This window comes from Anser brachyrhynchus (genome assembly GCF_964034855.1).
Source record: "Anser brachyrhynchus genome assembly, chromosome: 1".
In the NCBI taxonomy this organism is placed as follows: Eukaryota; Metazoa; Chordata; class Aves; order Anseriformes; family Anatidae; genus Anser; species Anser brachyrhynchus.
This window is the reverse complement of record NC_137694.1, coordinates 203,193,124-203,214,748: the sequence shown is the minus strand read 5'-3', so window position 1 is coordinate 203,214,748 and position 21,625 is coordinate 203,193,124. Positions and strand designations below refer to the sequence as shown.

Here is a 21,625-nt window from a genome sequence, read left to right as displayed (position 1 = left end):
ATCCTCATCCCCAAAGTGCCTCCTTCTCTCCAAAGTGCCTTGTCCTCCCCAAAGCCCATTCACCTCCCCAGACAGTATCTTTCCCCTGAAGGGCATCCTCCCCTGTAAAGGGCAATGTCATCTCTGGAGCCCCTGCCCCAAAATCCAAGCCAAGGCCTCCGCACTCAGAGAAGTCCTGGCAGAGAGGGACAGGCCGGCAGGCTTGGTCCCTGGTGTTATTTCAGGCAGGAGTCTTGCAGCTGTGGAGGACAAGGCCACTGGTCTGCCACAGGTTTTAGCTGTACAAGGTGACTCAGGGTTTCCGCACCAGCTGCACACTGTAGCCAGAAAACCACACAGCACCAGTCCTGCATGGGATGTGGGACCCCAGAAACCTGCGGCAGTCAACCCCAGCCCGTAGCCTGCAAAAATGCAGAAAAATCCCCCAGAAGGTGTAAGACTTAGTAACATGCAAATTCTTGCAGGTCCAGTGACCAGACTGTTTGCATAGCATGGGTGTTGTCAAAGGGCAGAGATGTTTCCACCAAACTGAGCCTCTCAGTGCAGCCCAGTGCATGTTTGAGTATGCACTTGAAGTGGCGCTTGTTTTGCTGCCTCTCCAGATTCAGGATGTACATACTTTCACATCCCCAAAGTTATACATACAACCAAGAAGGCTAAAGGACTCTCTGATGAGTAAATACACCCTAATTAAAAACAAAGTTATATAAAAAATAGCCTCTCTCAGGGGAACAATAAATGCCTATAGTACTGTGTTTGCTATGAAAATGAAGCACTAGCTTAACTACGGATGTAAATTTAAAATAATTTTGCTAAACTGGTATAAATCTCCATGATAGATACTCTTATTACTGATCTCAACAGTTTAGTTTTAAATCAGAATCATAGAATGGTTTGGGTTGGAAGGGACCTTAAAATCACACAGTTGCAACCCCTCTACAATGGGCAGGGACAAAACTTACTTCTGAGCTAAACTAGAAACATCCTGATTTTATTTATCTATTTATTTTCATAATAGTTTAAATCAGGAGATTAGAAATAAGTCAATAAATTTTAACAGTTTCAAGCAATACGTTATTTTATGTCCATCCCTTTGCTTTTATGCCACCTTCTCAACCTTTTATGGAAGGATTCATTTAACGTTTTATTGCTGACTCTTAGAACAACCAGCTAACATACGTTCATACTCAGGGTGATAAAGAGACAAAAGTTCATGTCATTTTGGGGGGGACAGTCTTCTGAGGATCTTGAAACATTGATTTGGTAGGAAAAGCAGGATTTCCTGTGTTACAGACAAGAAAACAAATGCTGTTTCACTTCACCGAGACTGCATTGGTCAATAATGTTATTATGGGTATTAAAAAGAGAGAGAGGTCTGAGCTTTTTTTTTTAAAAAATTTGTTTTTTTCAAAGGCAGCTACATTCTGCTGGAATTACCATATCACTGCATGTGCCTTGCCATTCCTGATGAAGCCTGACTAAGGAGAGGTGGCTACACAGTCTCTTTTCTTCACCAAAGATATATATATATATATATATATATATATATATATATATATATAAAGCTCCGTAATTTCCAAAAGAAAGCCAAAACTTCCCAGTAACTTTAGGAAACATCTGTTACAGTACTTCACATTATCTATGCAGGAGCAGAAAATGATTATGGTATCTTCACATCACAATGCTGGTTGGATGATCCTGTCCCATTACTGTACTTTGAACTTCAATTTTCAGTTTCATTTTATAGCCTCTGCAGGTTGCCATTGTACAAAAACATACTGATTTCACTTTAATTGCTTTGGAGTCGCAATAGATTATTGCACATAAAGCTTATTTTATATAATGTGGATGTAAAATCATCACTGAAACTGGGCAGAAGTGATTTAAATTCAGCCTGGCCTGTGCAGTTCACCCTGATTCTGTTCTTCAGGTGTAGTTTATTTTTGCCTTTTTGAGCAAAGGAAAGACTCCCTGTGCTTTGTCTCCAATAGTAATGCAGATTTAATTATTTCTGTGGGAAAAACCACTACCACCAACAAGCAAAAATAAAAAACAGACAAAAAAAACACTCTCCTCACAAGCACTGACAGCCCTGGTTTTGGCAGTGAAATACAGCCTTGAATTAGTACCCCTGCATGTGTCAGACACACAGGACTTTTTCTGTGTTTGGTCATGACGCGCTCTCTTGAAAGAGAAATTATATCAAATCTGTTATAAGGCCTCTCAATTCTGTGTCCTAACAGTGTTACAAAACTCCTGAGACTGAGGGCAAAGTCACACAGAAGAGACCAAGCCAATGGAATGGTTTATTGCCTCCAAAGAGAGGGGCTGGGCTAGTAACCTGCTGACAGCTGCAGAATGCACCAATCTGTTTTGTAGGGTAACTGAAATCACCGTTGTGCAGCTCAAAACTAAGTATACAATCAAAATCCTGCAAGGGGAAAAAAAAAAAAAAAAAAAAAAAAAGGCTTTCTTCTGGGTTAGGGAGTTGAATCAGCTCCACAAAAGATCCAGCACTCACAAGAACTAGCCCAGGGGAACCCCACAGCCAGCAGCAATGGCATGGGGAAAAGCAAAGAGATTTTCCTTCAATGACAACATATGTGAAGATTAGCTCACCAGATATTGAATGCTTATAGTCAGAATTTGGGCCACAATGCTAAATTAAGCATTTATTTCTAGCTTGCCCCAATCCTGGCTGCTTTGACCTGTCACTGACTGTACAAGTCAAAGAGTTGTGTGACTATTTGTTGAAGTGATGTGAGGAAATGATTTGGCTGAAAATAATCTTGGAAACAAAAACCCCAGGTGTGGTTGTTATTCAGTCAGGTCAGTTCCCCAGGCTGGGAGCTAACCATGACCTGAGTGGTAATGAGCCATCCACAACTTTAAAGGAGAGAACATAAAGATTACATGCGTGGAGTGCTTCACAAAAAGCTAATGTTAGAGAAAACTGAAATGAAAAAGGATCCCTGTGCACAAAAGCCTATCCACTTATTTCAACTGTATCTGTCTAATTAAAAAATGATATCTCCTTGCCAACCCTGCTGCAATTTAGTTGGTGTATCATCACCCCCACTGCTGCTGAAGCTGTTAACACAGTATAACGGAACTAATTGTTAAAAATACAGAAGCTAAACATAACATGAGAATTCTTAATTAATTCGTTTGCCTGTTTTGGAAAGATGGAAGAATAAAAGTATTTTTATGATCCTATGCAGTCTTTGGTATTAACTCCTTACTGAGACTGTTGTTGCTGTTCTGCAGATGGTTCTCTGCAAGAGCAATGTCCTAATTACATGCTGATAAAAAGTGAAAAGCTGTACTCCGAGGCTCATTTTTCAGAGCATTAATTCATACATGATCATTATCTCACTATATAAAATCTGATTTTTTTTTTTTCCTTTTTTTACTGCAGGGTACTTAAACCAGCTTAACAATATATTCTTTTATGCATGATTGGACTTCACAGTAAAACTAGAATCATAGAATCATTAGGGCTGGATAAGACCTCTAAGATCATCTGGTCCAACCATCACCCTATCACCAATGTAACCCACTAAATCGTGTCCTTAAGCACCAGGTCCAACCTTTCCTTAAATATCCCCAGAGTGGTGACTCCACCAGCTTCCTGGGCAACCTGTTCCAATGCCTGACTACTTGTTCTGAGAAAAAAATTTCTCCTAGTTCCCAACCTGAACAACCACTGGTGCAACTTGAGGCCCTTCCCTCTCATCCTATCAATAATTATCTGCGAGAAGGGGCCAGCTCCCAGCTCTCCACAACTTTCTTTCAGATGCTGTTTACTTCACAGTAAAACTACACAGCCTTGCTTCTGGAGGTTTTTAGGAGGAGGTAGCTAATGCATTTATTCGTTGCACCTATAAACCTGTTTTGTTTTCATTTGCTTTGTTTTAAGTGAAGACACTTGCTCTGTGGAACAACTCAAACAGTTGCTAGCAATTACGGAAATTAATTTCACAAACAGAATTAGTAAGATGGGTTCTTGAGTGCGTATGTAATGAACATGGAGAGGGGAGTCACCAGGTCCCATATGCACTGACAAAGTTAGTAAACAACTGCCTTTTCCACTTTGTTGTGCTAGTTCCTTAAATTATATACATTACATTGTTACCTAAATTATACTCACCTTGAAGCTAAATCCATCTTCCAGCTTGATGGACAGCTGTGTGCCTGGGAGGTCTAAATTCATTACTGAAACTTGTAGCTGACAGGGAAAAAAAAAAACAGTTTTTCAGAAAGTTTGCCTTTTTTATTTCATGACTTATTCTGATGCAGTGATTAATAATAATAATAAAGCAGTGCAGAAGAACTCTTTTTAAATGATTCTTTTTAGAAACAGACAGTATATGTTCTCAAATCTATTTTATTATTTTCTTTATTGGCTCAAAAAGATGTGGTCAGAAAGATAACTTTTAAAGTACCACCACTATCCCAAGTCTAAGTAATAACAATCATATAAATAATAATGCTCACATAGGAACTTAGCAGAATCTGACTCAATGGTTTAATGTTTATGTGAACTCTGTTCACCAAGATTGCTGCTGAAGCACCCAAATTGTAGAAGGATGTCACTGAAGGCTGTTTTTTCCTGACAGCACACTGCAAGGACAAAAATCATAGTGGAATCTGATCCCATAAGTCAAATATAAATATCACCTCTTGGTACGTTTGTCTGGCTTTTGTCCTCTGATGACTTATTTTTTCTGCCAACTTTTTCTGAAAGATGACACACAGAATACTTGACTACACAGCTTGTGTGTGTGTGCATGCATATGCGTGTATAAATATATATCCCTTGTTCCTGGAAAAACATGTCTTGATTTAAGAGATGTTGAGGTTGCTCTACTGCTTAGAAAATTAGGAAATTTGGGTGGAAGCTTCCCAGATACTATTGCTTTGGTTATTTTAATGACTATTAAAATAACAATGCTCCTTCCATATTCACTAAAACACTATAAAATTATCCAACTAATTTTCCAATTAGGGCCGAATAACAGGAAATATTACTGTAATTACAAGCAACATGAAAACTGCATTATCTTCAAAACTGCTGCAAGCTCAGCAAGTTTTAATATAGAGAACCCCGTGTTTAGAGTTCTCTTTCTTTCAGGTATTTAAATCTTTAGAATATCGCAGCATATTGAAACATCAAGGAGGTGTTACCTGGAGTGAATGGGTACACTTTGGGGCAGCCAACCCCAGGAGACATGGCTGAGTTGCTGACAGTCCAGAAACATCTCCCCAGAGCACATCAAGCAAACACTGGAAGACGTAGGCTGGTACTGAGTGGATGGTGACCTCCTGGAAAGCCTTCCAGCCCTGCAAATCAAAGAAAAAACATGAAGAAGCTCATAAAATTACAGCAAACTTCTAAGATCTGCCTTCACAGAAAAGCAATTCCGTTTTTTAGAACCATCACATGTTATATATAAACAGCCTCTCTGTCTGAATGCTTGTTACACCTTAATCTTCAAAGGATTTTACAAACCTGAAATAATGAATTATCTACACATCCCTGTGGGTAAACACTTATTCTCACTATTAAGAACTGGAAAAAGAAAATAAGTTAAATTATCTAGAGGGTCTTGTGTGTCCTGCATTGTACCTGTAGATGTTACAGTGCATGAGTCAAGTGGGAAATTGGATGGCCACGGAAAGTAGAAGTCCTGATGGCAATATCATCTCATGTTGAGATAAAGCAATAATAAACCTCCAAGGAGATCCACAATATTTAAGTTTTCCAATCAGCTTTCAAATCAGTAAACAATTAAAATGATAACACATTTCATGTTCCCAGGGTTTGTTTGCAGTTTGACATTAAGCTTTAGCTGATGTAATTGCATGCTGCCAACACAAAGAACAGCCCTGCTCTGTCTCTTCCTTCCCCTCCCTCCAGGCCCAGCTGGTACTTTTGGGACATTCCAGGCATCAGAGACCGAGCAGCTGCAGGTAAGCTAGGTGACCAGGCAAAAAAAAAAAATAATAACCCATCCTCCCAGAAAGGAGTATTTTATCCATAACATCACCTCTCTGCATGACATACTAACCTGTAGCCAGACATCTGCTGGATCTAACAGAAAGCAGGAGCTGGAGGAGAGGAACAGCAGCACCTCATCTCTACACTCACAGCAGTGGATTTGTTGCAGTGCTCAGCTGCACTCTGTTACAGGCCTAATTAATTTGTGACCTAACCCACTTCTCCCAGGCTTCTGGCATAGTTTCTTATTCTGAGGCACAAGTCAGCAATATGCTAAAAGCACTGATTTGCACCAGACAAAAAGATCATCTATTTGGTTCTCTCCTGAGAAGGGGTATATGCTCCAACACTGGAAGGCAAAACCCCAATTGTTTTTTGTGCCATGCACTTGAACACTGCCTCACTGGATAATGCAAAGTTTGGTCGTGGCACACAGGTCCTCCGTGCATGTGACTTCTGGGAGCTCTGATCATCCAGGAGGATGTTACTGGTGCTTGCCTTGTCTGGCTGAGCTCCCTCAAAAATGGGTGACAAAGACGTATTCAATATAGCTAGGGTGGCTACAGTCCTTGGAGCATGTTTCCTGGGCAGGTGGAAAGGTATTTCCAAAGCACAGCAAGCCATCGCTGCCTAGTAGGAGATGAGGGCACCCGTAAATTGCTCCTATGCTTTATCAACTGCCGAAATAAAAATGAAGAAGGTAAGCTCCCACTCAAATGCCAGTGCTTCTCTGTTTGTTGCTAAGCAGAGCTGCCTGCAAACCACAAAATAAAAGTAAATAAATAATTAAAATCCAGTCCTATATTGGGCACGCTGCTGCCTGATGAAGAATGAAGAACAAAAAGACATTCACCATGGCAAGCGCTTAGCAGATATCCTTTCTATTATTGCTATTTGCAACTCATCTGAAGTCCTGCCTAGTTTTAAAGCAAGGCTGCACAGGGTGAATATGCATACAGAAGTGTGTGGTGTGGCCTCAAAGCCAAACATTGGTTACACACCGTGAGTACCAAAGAGCCATGTGCATATGCCAAATATACATTATTGCTTTTCTACCCTGAGTTTTGAAAACCAACACTGTATTCTTTTTATCTTTTATTTTTCTTTTATTCCTTCCCTTGTTACTACAAGCTGCCTTGTGCATTTTACAGCTGATGCATTTTAAGTGTCAAGAGCTTGTCAGTTTGTAGCACTTTTCCTGAAGTGCTGCCAGCCCTAGATGTTCCATTTTTCCATCAAACCTGAAGGTTTGTAGGAAAAAAAAAGTAATGTATTCTCCCAAAGATCTCTTTAATTGCCTTCCTGTTTATCACCAATTTCAGTCTTTAATTGGTTTTCAGTCCTTTGACATCAGAGCCATGAAGAAGTGGAATCTGTTTCGGACTCTTTCTCTTTCACCTTGTTTTAGATATGAAATGAAAAAGCTTTTTATCTGAGGCCATTTATCAGCTCATTTGAGGCACAGATGCAATCAGACTTCAATCCCAATTGCTGGTTTTGCAAATGCACTTTGGTTGCCTCAGTTTGAAGGAGATAAAGAAGATTTTTTTATCAGCTCTGCCAATCACTCCTAGCATCTAGGCACTTGTGAAATACAGGACATGCTGCTACTGGTATTAATGCACTGGGAGAGAGGACACCAGAGATGAAGATGTGGGTGATCAGAAGCCAAATGGTTGCTGGCAGAGCAGATGGGCACATACTGGCCAGGTCAAAAGTCACTTCGGACATTTGAAGAAGGCTCCTAACCTGGAAGCAGCTGGGTTATTGCAAAGAAGGGGGGGAAACGGAGTGACTCTAAGGTGGAGCACAGTAAAGGATTATAAATTGCTGTGATTGCCATGGCCCAGACTGAGCTCTGTGGCCATGGGCGTATCTCCAGTCCTTTAAGAATAAGTAGGCATGTATATGAAACATATTAAGAGTACTTTAAGGAGCCTAATTTAGGCTGCTGTTTTGAATTGCCTTTTGAAAAATCCTCCCTCTTTCTGTTGCCACTGTTTTCAACAGTGGGAACCTAAGGAAACTAACGTACTCCAGCATGTTTAAAATTACCTGTTTTCTCAGTGATGCTAAACTAAAGAAATAACAGCACTGAGCTGTTCATTTCTTTTATGCAGTACTCTGATCTTTCTTTAAAGAGACCAAAGTTTCTCTTCAGAGAAAATCTTAACTGAGTTAGTGTTGGCTGTAATAGAATGAATTGAGTATCAGAAGCTGCTGTTCCTGTTTTTAATCTATAAAGCCACAGTTAGCTGTCTTGAGTCTATCTCATCTTTAAACATGAGGCGTTTAGCTATGAATAAATTTGAGAAACTTGCAGTAAGCCATTCAGTGCATATTCATTCATTTCTCAATAAATAAATAAATAAATAAATGAAATTTTTCCATCATTTACAAATATAATTTTGTAAAATACAGTTAACAAAACCATTATATCCAAGATGCTTAAAGAAATCTACATTTAATTTGGGATGCCTTAAACAATGCTAATTCTCTGTGATTGCATCACAACCATCTTTTAAACAGCAGAACCCAAATACCAAATACACATGATTTTGTACATCATCCACATTTATAGGGATGCTTTTATTTCTTTAAATGCAGAATTACAAGAATGAGTTGTCTCATGATACTATGAATTGGAACAACTACTTTGTGTAGAGTGAGATAACTAACAGGAGGTAAAGGTGTTCTGCTCTGATTGAAGTTGTCATAAATACAAAATACAGCAAAAAAAAGCACAAGAAGACTGTCTTTAAAAATCGACATTTTTTATTGGGGGGGGGGGGAGAATGATGAATCAGGGGAGGCTCAGGGGGCTCCAAATTTGAGCTTCTTTTCCAACTCATGTCAGTTGTGTGACTCTCATGGAGGTGGACATTCATGTTTTGTTGAAAGGAGATAGGTGAGATCTGCCCTCACGTATCTGCACTGCCGCTTAATCTTAATCACTACAAAACAGATGCACTGCCCACACTGAACTAGACCTTTTCTTCCTTTTGCTTAGCATTTGCTTTTTTAGAAACAGAGGCAAAAATGGTAGTTGTTTTCTTTTTTCTTTTTCTTTTTAAGTAATTTTCTGCCAGTAGTTGGAGTCACATGTCAAAGCAACATCTGGGCCTTCAAAATTAAAAACTTCTGTCTCCATCTACCTCCACTTTTTCTTCCTCTTCTGTTCAAGTTATTTTGTTTCTGTGTTCTGTATTCTGTGTTATTTCTTTCCTCTCTTTTATTTATTTATTTATTTATTTTTATCTTGCTATTCTCAGTTTTTCCCTTCTCATTTCCCCTTTGATTCTCCTCTGCTTGTTCCCTCTTGCAAGCAATTTTTACTTTATTGAAAACAATACCAGACCTATTACATAGCTGCAGGGCTCGCTTGCATTAACCTTAAGATTGCCTCACACCTCTCTGAGTGTTCTTCGCTATGTCTTTGCTATGTCTTTGCTATGCTAAGTTCTTCGCTATGTCTTTGTTTGCCCTCTCCATCTATTGTCTCTAGTTATCGTCTTGTCTGGTGCCTGGATAATAATAGGGGGACACAGAACAAGGGAGCTGGGTCTCATTCTTTATTTTGTTTTTGTACAGAAGCTACCCTAGTGGGGTCCTACAGCTTCTAGGTACTGTTGCAATATAAACAATGCATTATTTTAAATCAAAAAAAAAATCTGGAAGTTGTAAATACAATTTTTATGGTTATCTTCATGCAAGTCTGCATATGTCAAAGCAGGAAAAAGAGGCTTCTGTAATACTGAAAATCCTCATTTTCTACAGATTTTAGCCTTGCAAGCCTAATTATTTTCATAGTGATTGTGTTCCTGTGTTGATCCACTTTCAACGCAGAAAGACTTGCATGGCATCACATAGTGGAAACCCAGCAGTGTCCTCTGGAGACATGCAGCGATGTTACTTTCACCTACATTGGACAGCTTCTAAGACAGCAGTGCTGAAATAGGAGGAGAGGAATGAGGCCTGAAGCACTGAACAACATCCCAGCACGTTTTCTTTGTGTCTAACCTCCATTTTATATCAGTGTAAACTGATGCACGAAGCTACAACCAGGAGCAGTGCCCTGCACATCTGTTTCAGAGACAGTACAGATCCATCTCTCAATGCCTCACAGTGGTCACTTTGGATGAGAAGTTGGAAAATGCAGAATGCATTCATGCAATCCTGAAGTAATTACCTTCCCAGAAACCTGGGGAAGATGCTGGAGAAAACATCTTCCAGGCTTGGATTAAATATCGCTTGATTCATAGACAACCAAGATGATGATGACTTCAGTAAGGTAATTCCAAGAACAAAACAGATATTGTTACACATGAGTACAGTGGTGAAAAATGACCTTTTCTGAACACTGACACTATTTTACAAAGGATGGGGATTTTTGCTGTGAGTATGTATGAAACCAAGCCTTTCTTAAATTCTGTGGACATAATTTCTGTTTCTTCACCGGGCCTGTCCTGTACATCAGGATCCCCATCCGTTTTCCTAGTCATTGAAGTAGTGAGGCATGATTGTCATTCTCCTCAGACAGTCCACGATATTGCTGACAAAAACTGCTCAATGGCTATGGAAAGGGCACTAACAGATTTTGATATTGTTTGGAATAATTTGGAATAAAATTCCTTGGATTGGGAGAGAAAATCCTTTGTCTCCTCTGACCTGTAAAACACTCCTTAGCACCTATTCAGGCAGTACCAACACCTACTGAAGGAGACACCAGCCAGACAGTGCCTCACCCACAAAGGTACTCAGTGTGCCAGAGCTCTCGGGACATGCACAGGACACGAGGACTTGCCTAAGCACAGAGCTGGCATTGCACTACTGCTCTCTGCATTTCATATCAGCCACTATTATGAAAATTAACTCTATCCCAGCTGAAACCAGAACAATATCCAGACTGAATATCTTCTGTTGTCTCTCACCTGTGTACCATGCACCACTGAGAAGAGCTCGACTGTGTTTTTGTGATGACACGAGGGAAAGACCTTCAGCGCTGTAAGGAGGCAATGAAAACATAAGATGTAGCTGCAAGCAAACACATGGGACATATGATGCTTGCTTGATAAAGAATTGCAGTCACCTCTTTACCCTATGGGCTGGGGCAGGTTAGGTGCAAAAAGAGACTGTGAGAGGTCATAGAATCATTCAGGTTGGAAAAGACCTCTAAGATCATCTTGTTCAACCTTTAAGCTACTATTAAAGTCCACCACTAAAACATGCTACTAAGTTGTACATCCACATGTTTCTTGAAGACTTCCTGGGCAGCCAGTTCCAATGCCCCACAACTCTTTCAGTAAATAAAGTTCTCCTAACACCCACTCTAGACCTCCCCTGGCCCAGCTTGGGGCCATGTCCCCTTGGTTTATCAGTTGGATAGGTCTTGTGAGCTTTAAAGAGTCCCGAAATGGCCTGAGAACCTGGGAGAGCAATCAGCCTTCCTTCCACTGAGCTCTGCAAGTGTATGCCCTGATGGCATCCTGTGGGCTGGAGAGAGCTCTCTGTGATGCTGGGAATGGCTGTGAGGACACAACACAGCCCTGACCTATACCTGACTGCTGGCACTGCTCCTCTTTTCGGGGCACTGTTGAGTGTAGCACACTCCTGAAGCCCAGCTCTCAAGGATCAGCTGAAATAACAGTCTGTGGTTGTCAGAAGTGAGCAGACTTGTGTGGTCAGCGCAAAAGCCTCTGCTTTCTGGAGTATAGTGTCAGCCTGGCAGGATTATCTTGTGTGTGCTGCTTTGCTTTGTGGCGTGCCTGGGTGGAGGGGATGTTATGTCCGCGTTGCCACCGCTCTCCGTGTGACAGCAAGTGCTATCAGCTTTGTGTGTTTGAGAAAGGAAAGGTCAAACCTCCGTGTGACACAGCTTTAAGAGGAAGAAAGAAACCCTGGCTGGGAGAGGTTTGTACTGAGATCAGCAGCAGTGGCCACAGAGAATCTGCAGCTGTTTTGCAAGCAGCACCCGGCTCTCCCCCAGCTCTGGGGCGATGTTTCTGCCCCAAGGCTGTCCTCCCCCAGGCACGGGAGAGGCAAAGTGCAGTCCCTGCCCTGCTCTCTCCAAAGGCTTATCTACAGCAGAAAGGCTTGAATACTTCTGTGTACTCCATTTCATAAAAATTCACGACACTCCTGTCCAAAGAAATGTCAAGCAAGTGTCAAGTGATCACATCATTTCTTTGGTAACCTTCAAAAGGAGACAGAAGAGTTTACTCTGCACTTTCCAAGTGTGAAGTGCCCATTCATTGCTCTTCACGCTTGTTCTTGTGTTTCTCTACTTGTTTCTCTACTTCCTGACTTTGCAGCCTCTCCCACTTACATCGTCTTTTCCGGGCAGATAGGTCCCTGTAGCAAAGAGCTGTTGCAGGGTGTGCAAGGATAGCAGATCTCGTTGCAAATTGGTGCTAAACTGAGATACCCAAAAATATGGGATGTCTGTGTGAAATATTGTATTTAAGCAGTCAGGATGGCTTTTACCATGATTGCTCGTTACCTACTAGGGAGGATTTGTTAATTATTAGCATTAAAAGCTAAAATCTATGAAAAAAATGGTTACCCCAGTGCTTGCCTTCATTTTAGGAAGATCACAAGAGAAGAAGAAATTTGATAGCCAGTCAGACATATACTGATTGAGCAAGAGCCTGCCTAGGCAAACAAGTATATTGCAAACTAAGGGCTTCCTCATAACTAGTTTTGCAATACATTTAATGTGGGTTATCCAGGAGAACAATAAATTTAATGTTTTCACTTCTCTTATTTCCCAGCCAATGGTTGTGTTGTGAGTTTTGTTTTCAAGTGGGTATGAAAAAGCAAAATTAGAAGAAACAGAAATATATTATAAATTAACTCCTTTACTGGTCATCATAATTTTGCTGGCTATTCTCTTACAGCTGTGATTTTGAGGTGGTGGTTGGGTTGTATATCCTGCCTAACTTGCCTGTGTACAGAGCTCATTACATCTCTGCAGGGAAGAGTCAAGGTCTGAGAGATTTCATGAGGCACCAAATGAAGAAAAACAGGAAACTCCATAAGGGTGAAACAAGAAAAAGACAACATTTTTTTTTTCTTAAACATAAACCTCAAAGATGTTTGATGACTGACTGTTACTATCTTGACAGAATCTGCATTCTACAGGTCAACCATTGTGCCCAGATAACTCCTCACCTAAAAAGATATTTGAGACAAATAACAGGTAGGAGAAAAAAGGAAAAAGATAAAGGTTTGGGTTCTGACATCTCACTGGGGTTACCATGGTGGTATCTCAGCTGAGCTGGCAGGACAGAGCATGTACTCTACATGTGTCCAGCACATGCAGTACAGCCTTGCTAGACCACAGCCTGGCACACTAGCTGAGGCTGGGGGTTTACAGGTGAGTTACCCAAGGGAGAAGGTTTGCCATGAGTATCTGGGAGAGCTCATCACTTTGGAACTAGTTTAAAGCTTCCAGACAAATGTGAATCCAAGCATGTTTTCATAGATTTGATGTTTAACATAGCTCTCTTTCTCAAGAAAGGAGTGCCTATAAGAGGTGTGTTTTGTCCTAAAGTAGTCAATAACAACGTTATGCATTTTTCTCTCCCTAAAAAAAATGTTGTTCCAATAACAAAAAGGCTTAACTGATACTGAGTGATACTTGATGCCTGAATTCCTGAGTTTTCTAAATAAATTTCAGAGATGACATTGAGAAACACATTGATGTTTATGATCTTTGACAGTCCCTTCCAACTGAACTTTATTCTATTCTATTCTATTCTATTCTATTCTATTCTATTCTATTCTATTCTATTCTATTCTATTCTATTCTATTCTATTCTATTCTATTCTATTCTATTCTATTCTATTCTATTCTATTCTATTCTATTCTATTCTATTCATGGAGGATTCCCCGTGGCTTGTGGGCTCTGGCTGAAATGATGTTCCTCTGCCTGACCTCAGATGTCCTGTTGCTCTCTGTTTCACGAGAAAAGCCTGGCACATGCAACACTAAAACTAAAAAAAAAGTGTGGTGCCAGTGTGGTGCCAAGCACTGTTCAAAAGACTCAGGCAAAGCAGAGCACATGGGGTTTAAAACACCATCTTCTGACTGTGGAGAGAGCTGCTGCTGAAAGGGACTAAGCAACAACTCATGCTGCAACACCCACTCGCTTTGTGTTCTCAGCTTGCAAAGAAGCAGCTCTCCTTACCTAGCAGCTTGGCTGGACAAAGTCTGGTAGGGTAACATTAAGTTAACATTTGTGGCATGTGTGGGTGGAAGCACAGGGGCTTGGAATCACTCATTACCACAGGGAAAAAGTTCTCACTATGAAGACTCTCAAAGCCTTTTTTTTTTTTCTTTTTTTCTTTTCTTTTAGTGCTCAGAAAAAAAATAATTCTGTAACAATATTAATTCTGAGAATTTCTGAATTTATTTCATGCAATCTTTCCAGAAGGTTTTATAATCAGACTGAATTTTGGCAGGATGTTTGATCAAACAGGAACATAGAGATGCAGTATGCAAGGAAGAAGAATCTAAGCTATTTATAGTAAACCATCTGAACTCTTTCTAGTGATACATGAAAGCAAGTAATTAACCTCTTCCCTGGATTGTTATTTCTCTTTCTAGTGATTCCCCTTCCCTGGCATGAAGGTTAACAGAAGATGCTTGTTTTGTTTGAGTGTTGTTTTATTTTACAGGGAAAAAAAAATATACAGTACTTGTTAGGCAAAAATCTTTTGGTCTGGATGCTCTGATGCTTTTTCCTTTCACCAGCGCAGAAAGACTATGAAATAGTGATCTACAGAGATTTTGCATCCCTATTGCTCAAAAGCAGAAACAAAAGACAACATGAGTTTTGGGTACCTGGTGCAAAGGATTAGGTGTGAAGTATCCTGTTGCTGCCCTGCTGGTTTACCCCATCTTGTTTTTGGGAAGTGTCAGAGGGCTGTGTGGTTGTGCCATGCAGTTCATGGACTTTGTTGAGAAGGTCTCAGTGTCCTGCTTGGTGCTGGATCTTTGTCTCATGGAGATGGAAGAGATCACCACTCATGGGTCTTGCAGACTTCTGGGGTGCTAAAAATGTACACTAGTTGCTGATGCCACAGTGCAGCTGACAGTTTAAATATATTTCAGTGGTTTTATTTCCAGAAAGGAAAATGAACATATGCTTTTCTAAAGAATGAGCTGCCAGCCAAGACATTCATGACAAAATGATCTAGTTTTCAGATAAAATGGGCCTTAATGAAGCAAGAATCATTAGGGTTTTCGAAAATGAATTGGAGATAAAATCTCATGGGATTTCTTCCTCCTTTGAAGTGTTCATGCAATTCTCATTCACAAGTGAGAGCTACACAAACCTGGCAGGCAGATGAGTTTAGCAGAGCACAGCTTCCATGGCAACTCCATATGTAGGGTCTTAGTCTGCATGCTCCTCCTCCAGTGACACACTGGTAACATTGAGTGGCACAGGTGACAAGCATCCTTGAACATGAAATGCATTTTCTATAAGGGCTCTGATTCTCCTGTCAGCTGGACACAGCAGCACCCACAGCTCAGTAGAAGAGTCCTGGGAGATCTGTACACTACAGAGTCCCTGCCATGACCTCTACTGTACGATTTCTATGGACTTACATATAGCTAAATAAAGGATATTGCATGTTTAGAGTCATATTGTATCCTTACTCAAAACATGGAAGCCTGTGGAAGGATTAGCTTGTAGTGAAGTCACCTAATTTGGACAGATGGGGGAAGGGATCAGTGGAAGAAAGAAGTCTGAGCTGGTGGATAGGCCACAGAATTCACACATGACTGTAGACAATTTGCACATAAGCACCTGAGTTTGCCATTTGTGGAGCTGGGCAGTTCTTTATCGTTTTGTTTCATCAGGGCAATGATGAGAGTATAGATCGTGTGATTGTAGAGAGGCTCTTGTAGGTGTTCCTTAATAGGAAAAAATAGATAGAGGAATGTGATGTCTTCATACTTCTTGAAAGCCAAAAGGTTCCCCCCAAATGCATATTAAGATACCAAAATCATATTCATCCAGCTGCAATCCAGCCCATTACCCACAAATCCCAGAGACAAATCCTAGCATTTAGTCTGAGCACCCAAAGAGCCAAGCTGCTTATATTCATGGCACCTCCGGTAGTCAGCTCCATTCAACACTGTTCATAGATTTTCCCGAGTTACCTATTTGTTTTTCAAGCAGCATTTAACTGTTTTCTGACTGTGTTCAACTGTTCTCTGACTGTGCTAACATAAAAGATAATGAAAACTAGTCATTCACCAATGTTTCATGAATATACATGAGACTAACTGCACATAAAATATTACTTGGAACCTGACAACTGCCTTCATACATGCTGATGATCATTGTGTTGTAATAGCAGAGACTGAAGAAAGGAACAAGTAGTAAGCTTTAAACAGGAAGTAAAGATCAGAGCTTTATTAAAGTAGCTTTACAAAATCTGTGTTTAGTAGCAAACTGGACAAAGAAACAAGGTAATTGCAACCATAGAGCAAATGTAATAAGTAAGTTAGTGTTTCTTTTTCAGATAGATTTACTGGTTTTGTTCAAAAAAGAAAAGAAAAAAAAAGTGATGCATGTGTCCTACAAACCCTGCATTTACAGTCAGTAAATCTAATTACATGGAATATTGCTCCTCAAGTTCAAATGACTTTAGAATAAGCAAAGACAGTTAGCTAACTAGCAGCCAGGATACAGAAAAAAATCTCTGAGCTGGGGCAGTCAAACCGCAGCATAGTGCCTTGTGACTGCAGGAGGGTGATTAACTCTTGATTCACTGTTCTGAGATGAGCAGGCAGCAGCCACTTCCTCTTGAAGAGTGTTGATATTGCAGTGTACTGCCTTCAGGCAAAAAGTATGTATCTTGCATGCTTTCCCAGACATTTGCTCATGTCTCTTGCACTGATTCTGCTCATACACTGATATTTAAGAACTGCTTTCTTAACTTTATCATCAGATACAGAACTTGACATACTGCTGGCAGCTGGTTGCATGTCCACTCTAAGGAATTTGCTGCCTGTAATTTTGATGAGGAATAACCATTAACAAAATGGGGAGATATCTGTACATTATTTTTTTTATTTTTATTTTTTTGCTAGTGTATTACTAACCACACGGTAAATACCAGATTGTACGCAGCTTCAAGCTTATGTGTTAAATGAGGTACATAAGCTAGTAAGCTAGTATGTATTCCTACCCTTTGTCAGTGGAGAAGAAACCAACAGACAACAACCTGGATCCTAGCATTTGGAGGTTGTTGACTCAGAGGAACCCATGGGTGACCATGTGCCTAACTTGAGTACATAAATTAAACTATCTCTACTACTAAATCAATTTTTTATTGCTAACTTATTTTCACTTTGTTTGGGCATGGCCTTCTCTTTAGAAGGTCTTGAGGGCAGCTAGTTGGAATGATCAAGAGCAAGCACAGGGACAGAGGTAACCAGCTGCAGAAACCATTTATGTCCAGTGCTTCAGCTTGTTTGGGGGAATTCTGATTTAGCAGCCCAAACGTGCTCACAGGTGCCTAAAGATGGGTGGGACTGATTCAGGGTTCACTACCCTATGGGACTGGAACATTTATCTAGGTGCAACATTTGCAAATATCTCCCTCAAGGTCCTTTTTCTTCTCATTGAACTCCACAAACGGTGCTAATGAATGCAGGATGGCCTACCCATCAAATCTATTCAAGGGAGATTTCTAGGACACCTTTTTCTAACTCCTAAGAATACTAATAGGTATTCAAGATAAGGAAATAACTGCAATGGACCAAAGGCTCTTTAAAAGTGTGTGTCCTGTGTGGGCAATGCAGAGGTGGTACCTCCAATTGTGTTGTCAAACTGTGACTAGCACAGGTCACCCTTGAAGGTCTGATTTCATGATTATTGATGCTGTTTCTGCTGGACCAGGCAGCAGAATATAGTGCACATAGTCATACTGGTGTGAATCAGCCCAAATGCGTGTTTTGATGGCTTTTTTTTTTTTTCTTCCCCACTCAAAGCCTTCTGGTACAAAATTAGCCTACCAACATTTTGTGAAAATATATAGGTGGAAGAGTTTCCATTCTTTCAAGCCTGAGGCTGTGACGGTTATCTGATAATAGGAATCTCATTGTCTCATTGCTGTCTTCACATGACCTGCAACCACAGTTCAAAGAAAGGAGGAACACAGAAGTGACGAACAGTGAAAGAAGAGCAGTGAAAGAACAAGTCCTAATTGGTGGTTTCACTGCCAGCTAAAAGTGATCTTATTGTTCACTCATGTCTCTTTTGTAACTGGTTTCCATCACGTGTTTTTGTCAGTTCTAAATCTTGCCCCCCAAAAGGGCAAAGTGCAACTAAAATCTTATCTTGTGATGTCAGGCAGCTTCATGACTTTGCATTAGAATCTTTCTCAAGATTAACTTATCTTTACCCTGCTGAGGGGCCCAGTTATTCCCCTTTTTGTTGTTGACTTTTAAAACTAATTCTCCCCACTTGTTTCATTTATTTTGAGTTTAAATCCTAGAAGCTGGTAACTGTTATTATACACACTTCAAGTCTTACACATTGATGACCAAAAACAGCCAACCAAACAAAAAAGCCCACCAAACATTAAAACACATCATTCTGAAGAAAATCCCCAAAATACTTATTTTAAAAGTAAACAAAACACAACATATTCGTTGTTATGTTTTAGCAGTGAAAAACATATCTGTAAAACTTAGTTGCAAGGTGTTTCTGAAGTGTTTTTCCTGACACTCCAGGCACAGGTGATTCAGTTTGACTTGACATGAAGAGAGTTTTCAGTTATTGCTACATCTCTAGCTCGCTCAACCAGAATAGCATTGATTGATCAGATGGTCTCACCTAGTATTTGTAGCAGAGGACACTGAGAAAAGAATAGGGTACCAGACGGAGATGGCATCATCAGAACCTCACCCTGCACAAATCGTATGTTTCTGTGCATTTTAGAACTGCTCAATGTTCAGATCAAGTAAACAACACAGTGAAAGGCTAGGATCTCGTGGATCTGTTCCTGTCTCTCCTCTAAATCTTGCTTGTCGTTGCTCCAGATTCCCAGCTGTAAGAGAACAAAATAATCACTGATTAAATATGATGCTGTGAATGCTCATGAGTTGGTTAATTTATACAAGTCACATGATTAAATCAAAAGATCTGTTATTTGTGATGTGATTTTTTTATTTTTATTTTTTTATTTGTTGTCTTTTCAAATAGAAACTTCTACAATAAGCTGAAAAATAAGCAATAGATGCACACATATGTTTAGAGGAAATATTCATCCACAAGTCCTGAATAAGAATGTCTGTCATGTTTTGTAAGGAGAAGTACAGATTTGCCCTCCAGATACGTTGATTTGCATTAATATATTGTTCCCCTGAGATAAATGTTTGTTTGCCTGATTATCCTAATGATAGCTACACAGACAGTACAGTAAAAAAAAAATTAGACACCTCTGCCACCCCATGTTTATTGTCTGAGAGATCTTGTAGTGCCAAAGGAAACAGAGGCCTTTGCTAGAAAGTGAAAACTGCATCACAATAATATTTAAAATATTAATTATGTTTTAGACAGAGTTTGCAAATACTTTCCTAGGAAGACTGTCTGACTTGGGAATTCATTTGGGATCTCTTCCAGGATGCTAGGCTGGGGAAGAAAGTGACACCCTAGTAGGAAGTAGGATTGTGTCAGATACCAGTCAGAAAATATTAGTTATGCAGCTAATAGAGTTATGAAAAATCTGTTCTTTCACCTAAAACCTCAAATCATTAAGATAATTAATTTTTATTTACTGTGTAAAACAGGCCTGAGGGTTTCATCTGAAGAATCCTGTACTTACTCCAGTAAAACTCATTGAAAATATAGCTTTATTTTCTGGTAAAAGCAGAAACATTCAATATTGTGTTTGGGAGAGATGCATTGTATGTCATCATAATTTCCACCATTGCTATAAGATTATGATGCAGAAGGATAACTCAGGTAACCCCTTGGTGTCCCTTTTTGTCTCTGTTTTCTATCATTTAAAAATTAACAGTTAACCATGTGTTTAAATCTGGACAGATCTATCCTGCTAGGTAGTGGTATGTAATATATCTATGGCAAGAGTTTGTCCAGGTAAAACCATCCAAATGCTGCTAAAATCTTAGTCAAGAGTCATTTTCTAAATGTCAAGACAGAAATTGCAATAAGGGTTTAACCAGCCAAGTTCCTAGAGTATGAATATGTAATTTTGATTATGTAGAGGGAAATCAAAATTGCTCACACATGTAATTATTTGGCTGACTTTTCATTTTTCCCCTAATGTCTATAAACTCTAGTTTCTTTGATTACAACCTGCTTACCTTGGAGGGTCACAGATTGCTTGGAAAGAAGTCACTTCACAAAGTAGAAGTTTTCCCTAGAGGCAGATCTGGCCAAGAGACCAGATTAGATTATTTGCAGCCAACTTCTATATTAACTACAGTCTACGTGAAGCATTTTCTATCAACCATGGTTACCGTGTTGTTAATTTTACTGATAGATTCATTACACTGGTCTCATTTTAAGCTTGAAATGCAATTCTTTTCTTTAAACAAAGAATTAATTAAGAGAGTTCCACTGTGCAAACAGCATGAGTGCTTAAGATTTATACCCAATTATTAATGCAAAGATAAGAATTTAGAAAAGATTTTGGGATGGTGTTTCAAACCTGAAACAGCAATCAAATCTAGATGATGAATTATTTAACCTGAAAAAGTAGTGAAGAGGAAATGACCTCTAATTAATGTTTAAACTGATTAAGATGATTAATTTGCCCTAAATTGAATACACGTGGGGTTGAATCCATTGCACCTGAGACCACACATATAAAGGGTACATGTCTAAATTTTCTTCAGAAGGCTAGTCAATGCCTTTTTAAGGCTTTGAGGATGGAAAGGGACTAAATCAGATCAAGATTTGTTCATTTTTCTTCCTTGCCTATGAAGTAGAGTCACCTGGATTTAGTCTACTTAGATGATTTATTACTGGGTATCTAAATTTTAGGTCAAAAGAAGATCACCTTATTATTATTCAACTTATTCAACCTGTGTGAGCTGAGAACATACAGTGGTACTGTACATAGAAGGCTACCTCTAGAATAGTCTTTGCTCCCCAAAAGTGGGTAATAGCAGGAAAATTAATCTTCAAGGTGATTCTTGAGCGCTCCTGAGATATCCTTTTCATGAATTAAAATGTGTCTCAGAAGGGGTGTAGCCTGTTGACTAGGCCCTAGCCTGAGGCTTAGCTAGCATGAGGAACTGGTGGATGTAGCAGCTAACAGAGTGAGAAGTTGCAAAAGACAGAGTACCATGAGGGCTGGAAGATTTCAGAGGTGTTTAAGGGAACTTGTGTGAGAGACTGCCAGACCCCAATGACATCTAAAAGCAACACTGGGGACTTCTGGGGAATTGAGGTGTCATAGCCTGAGGAACCATTTCAGTAACACCTGGTATGACTGAGACAATCAAGGTAATCCTATTAGAATTATCAATTTTGTGTGCAAATACAGCAAAAGTGTGAGCAACAGGGAAAAAGTAACTAGGAGGGCTGTTTATTTGGGAAGATACAAGGGTGGAGGAAAGGGAGGCATCAAGGT

At 39.8% G+C, this 21,625-nt stretch overlaps 2 long non-coding RNA genes across 2 annotated transcripts; both read right to left on the bottom strand.

Annotated features, from left to right (window-relative positions):
- Positions 1–937: 937 nt before the first annotated feature.
- LOC308182694 lies at positions 938–7,197 on the bottom strand. Its single transcript, XR_013942017.1, has 4 exons — positions 6,072–7,197; positions 5,188–5,343; positions 4,151–4,228; positions 938–1,282 (listed from the first exon to the last, which is right to left on the bottom strand). It is a non-coding gene; the product is annotated as an uncharacterized lncRNA (long non-coding RNA).
- An 8,476-nt stretch (positions 7,198–15,673) lies between these two features.
- On the bottom strand, positions 15,674–20,737 carry LOC308188593. Its single transcript, XR_013945623.1, has 3 exons — positions 20,699–20,737; positions 20,352–20,419; positions 15,674–19,072 (listed from the first exon to the last, which is right to left on the bottom strand). It is a non-coding gene; the product is annotated as an uncharacterized lncRNA (long non-coding RNA).
- Between the last annotated feature and the right edge of the window lie 888 nt (positions 20,738–21,625).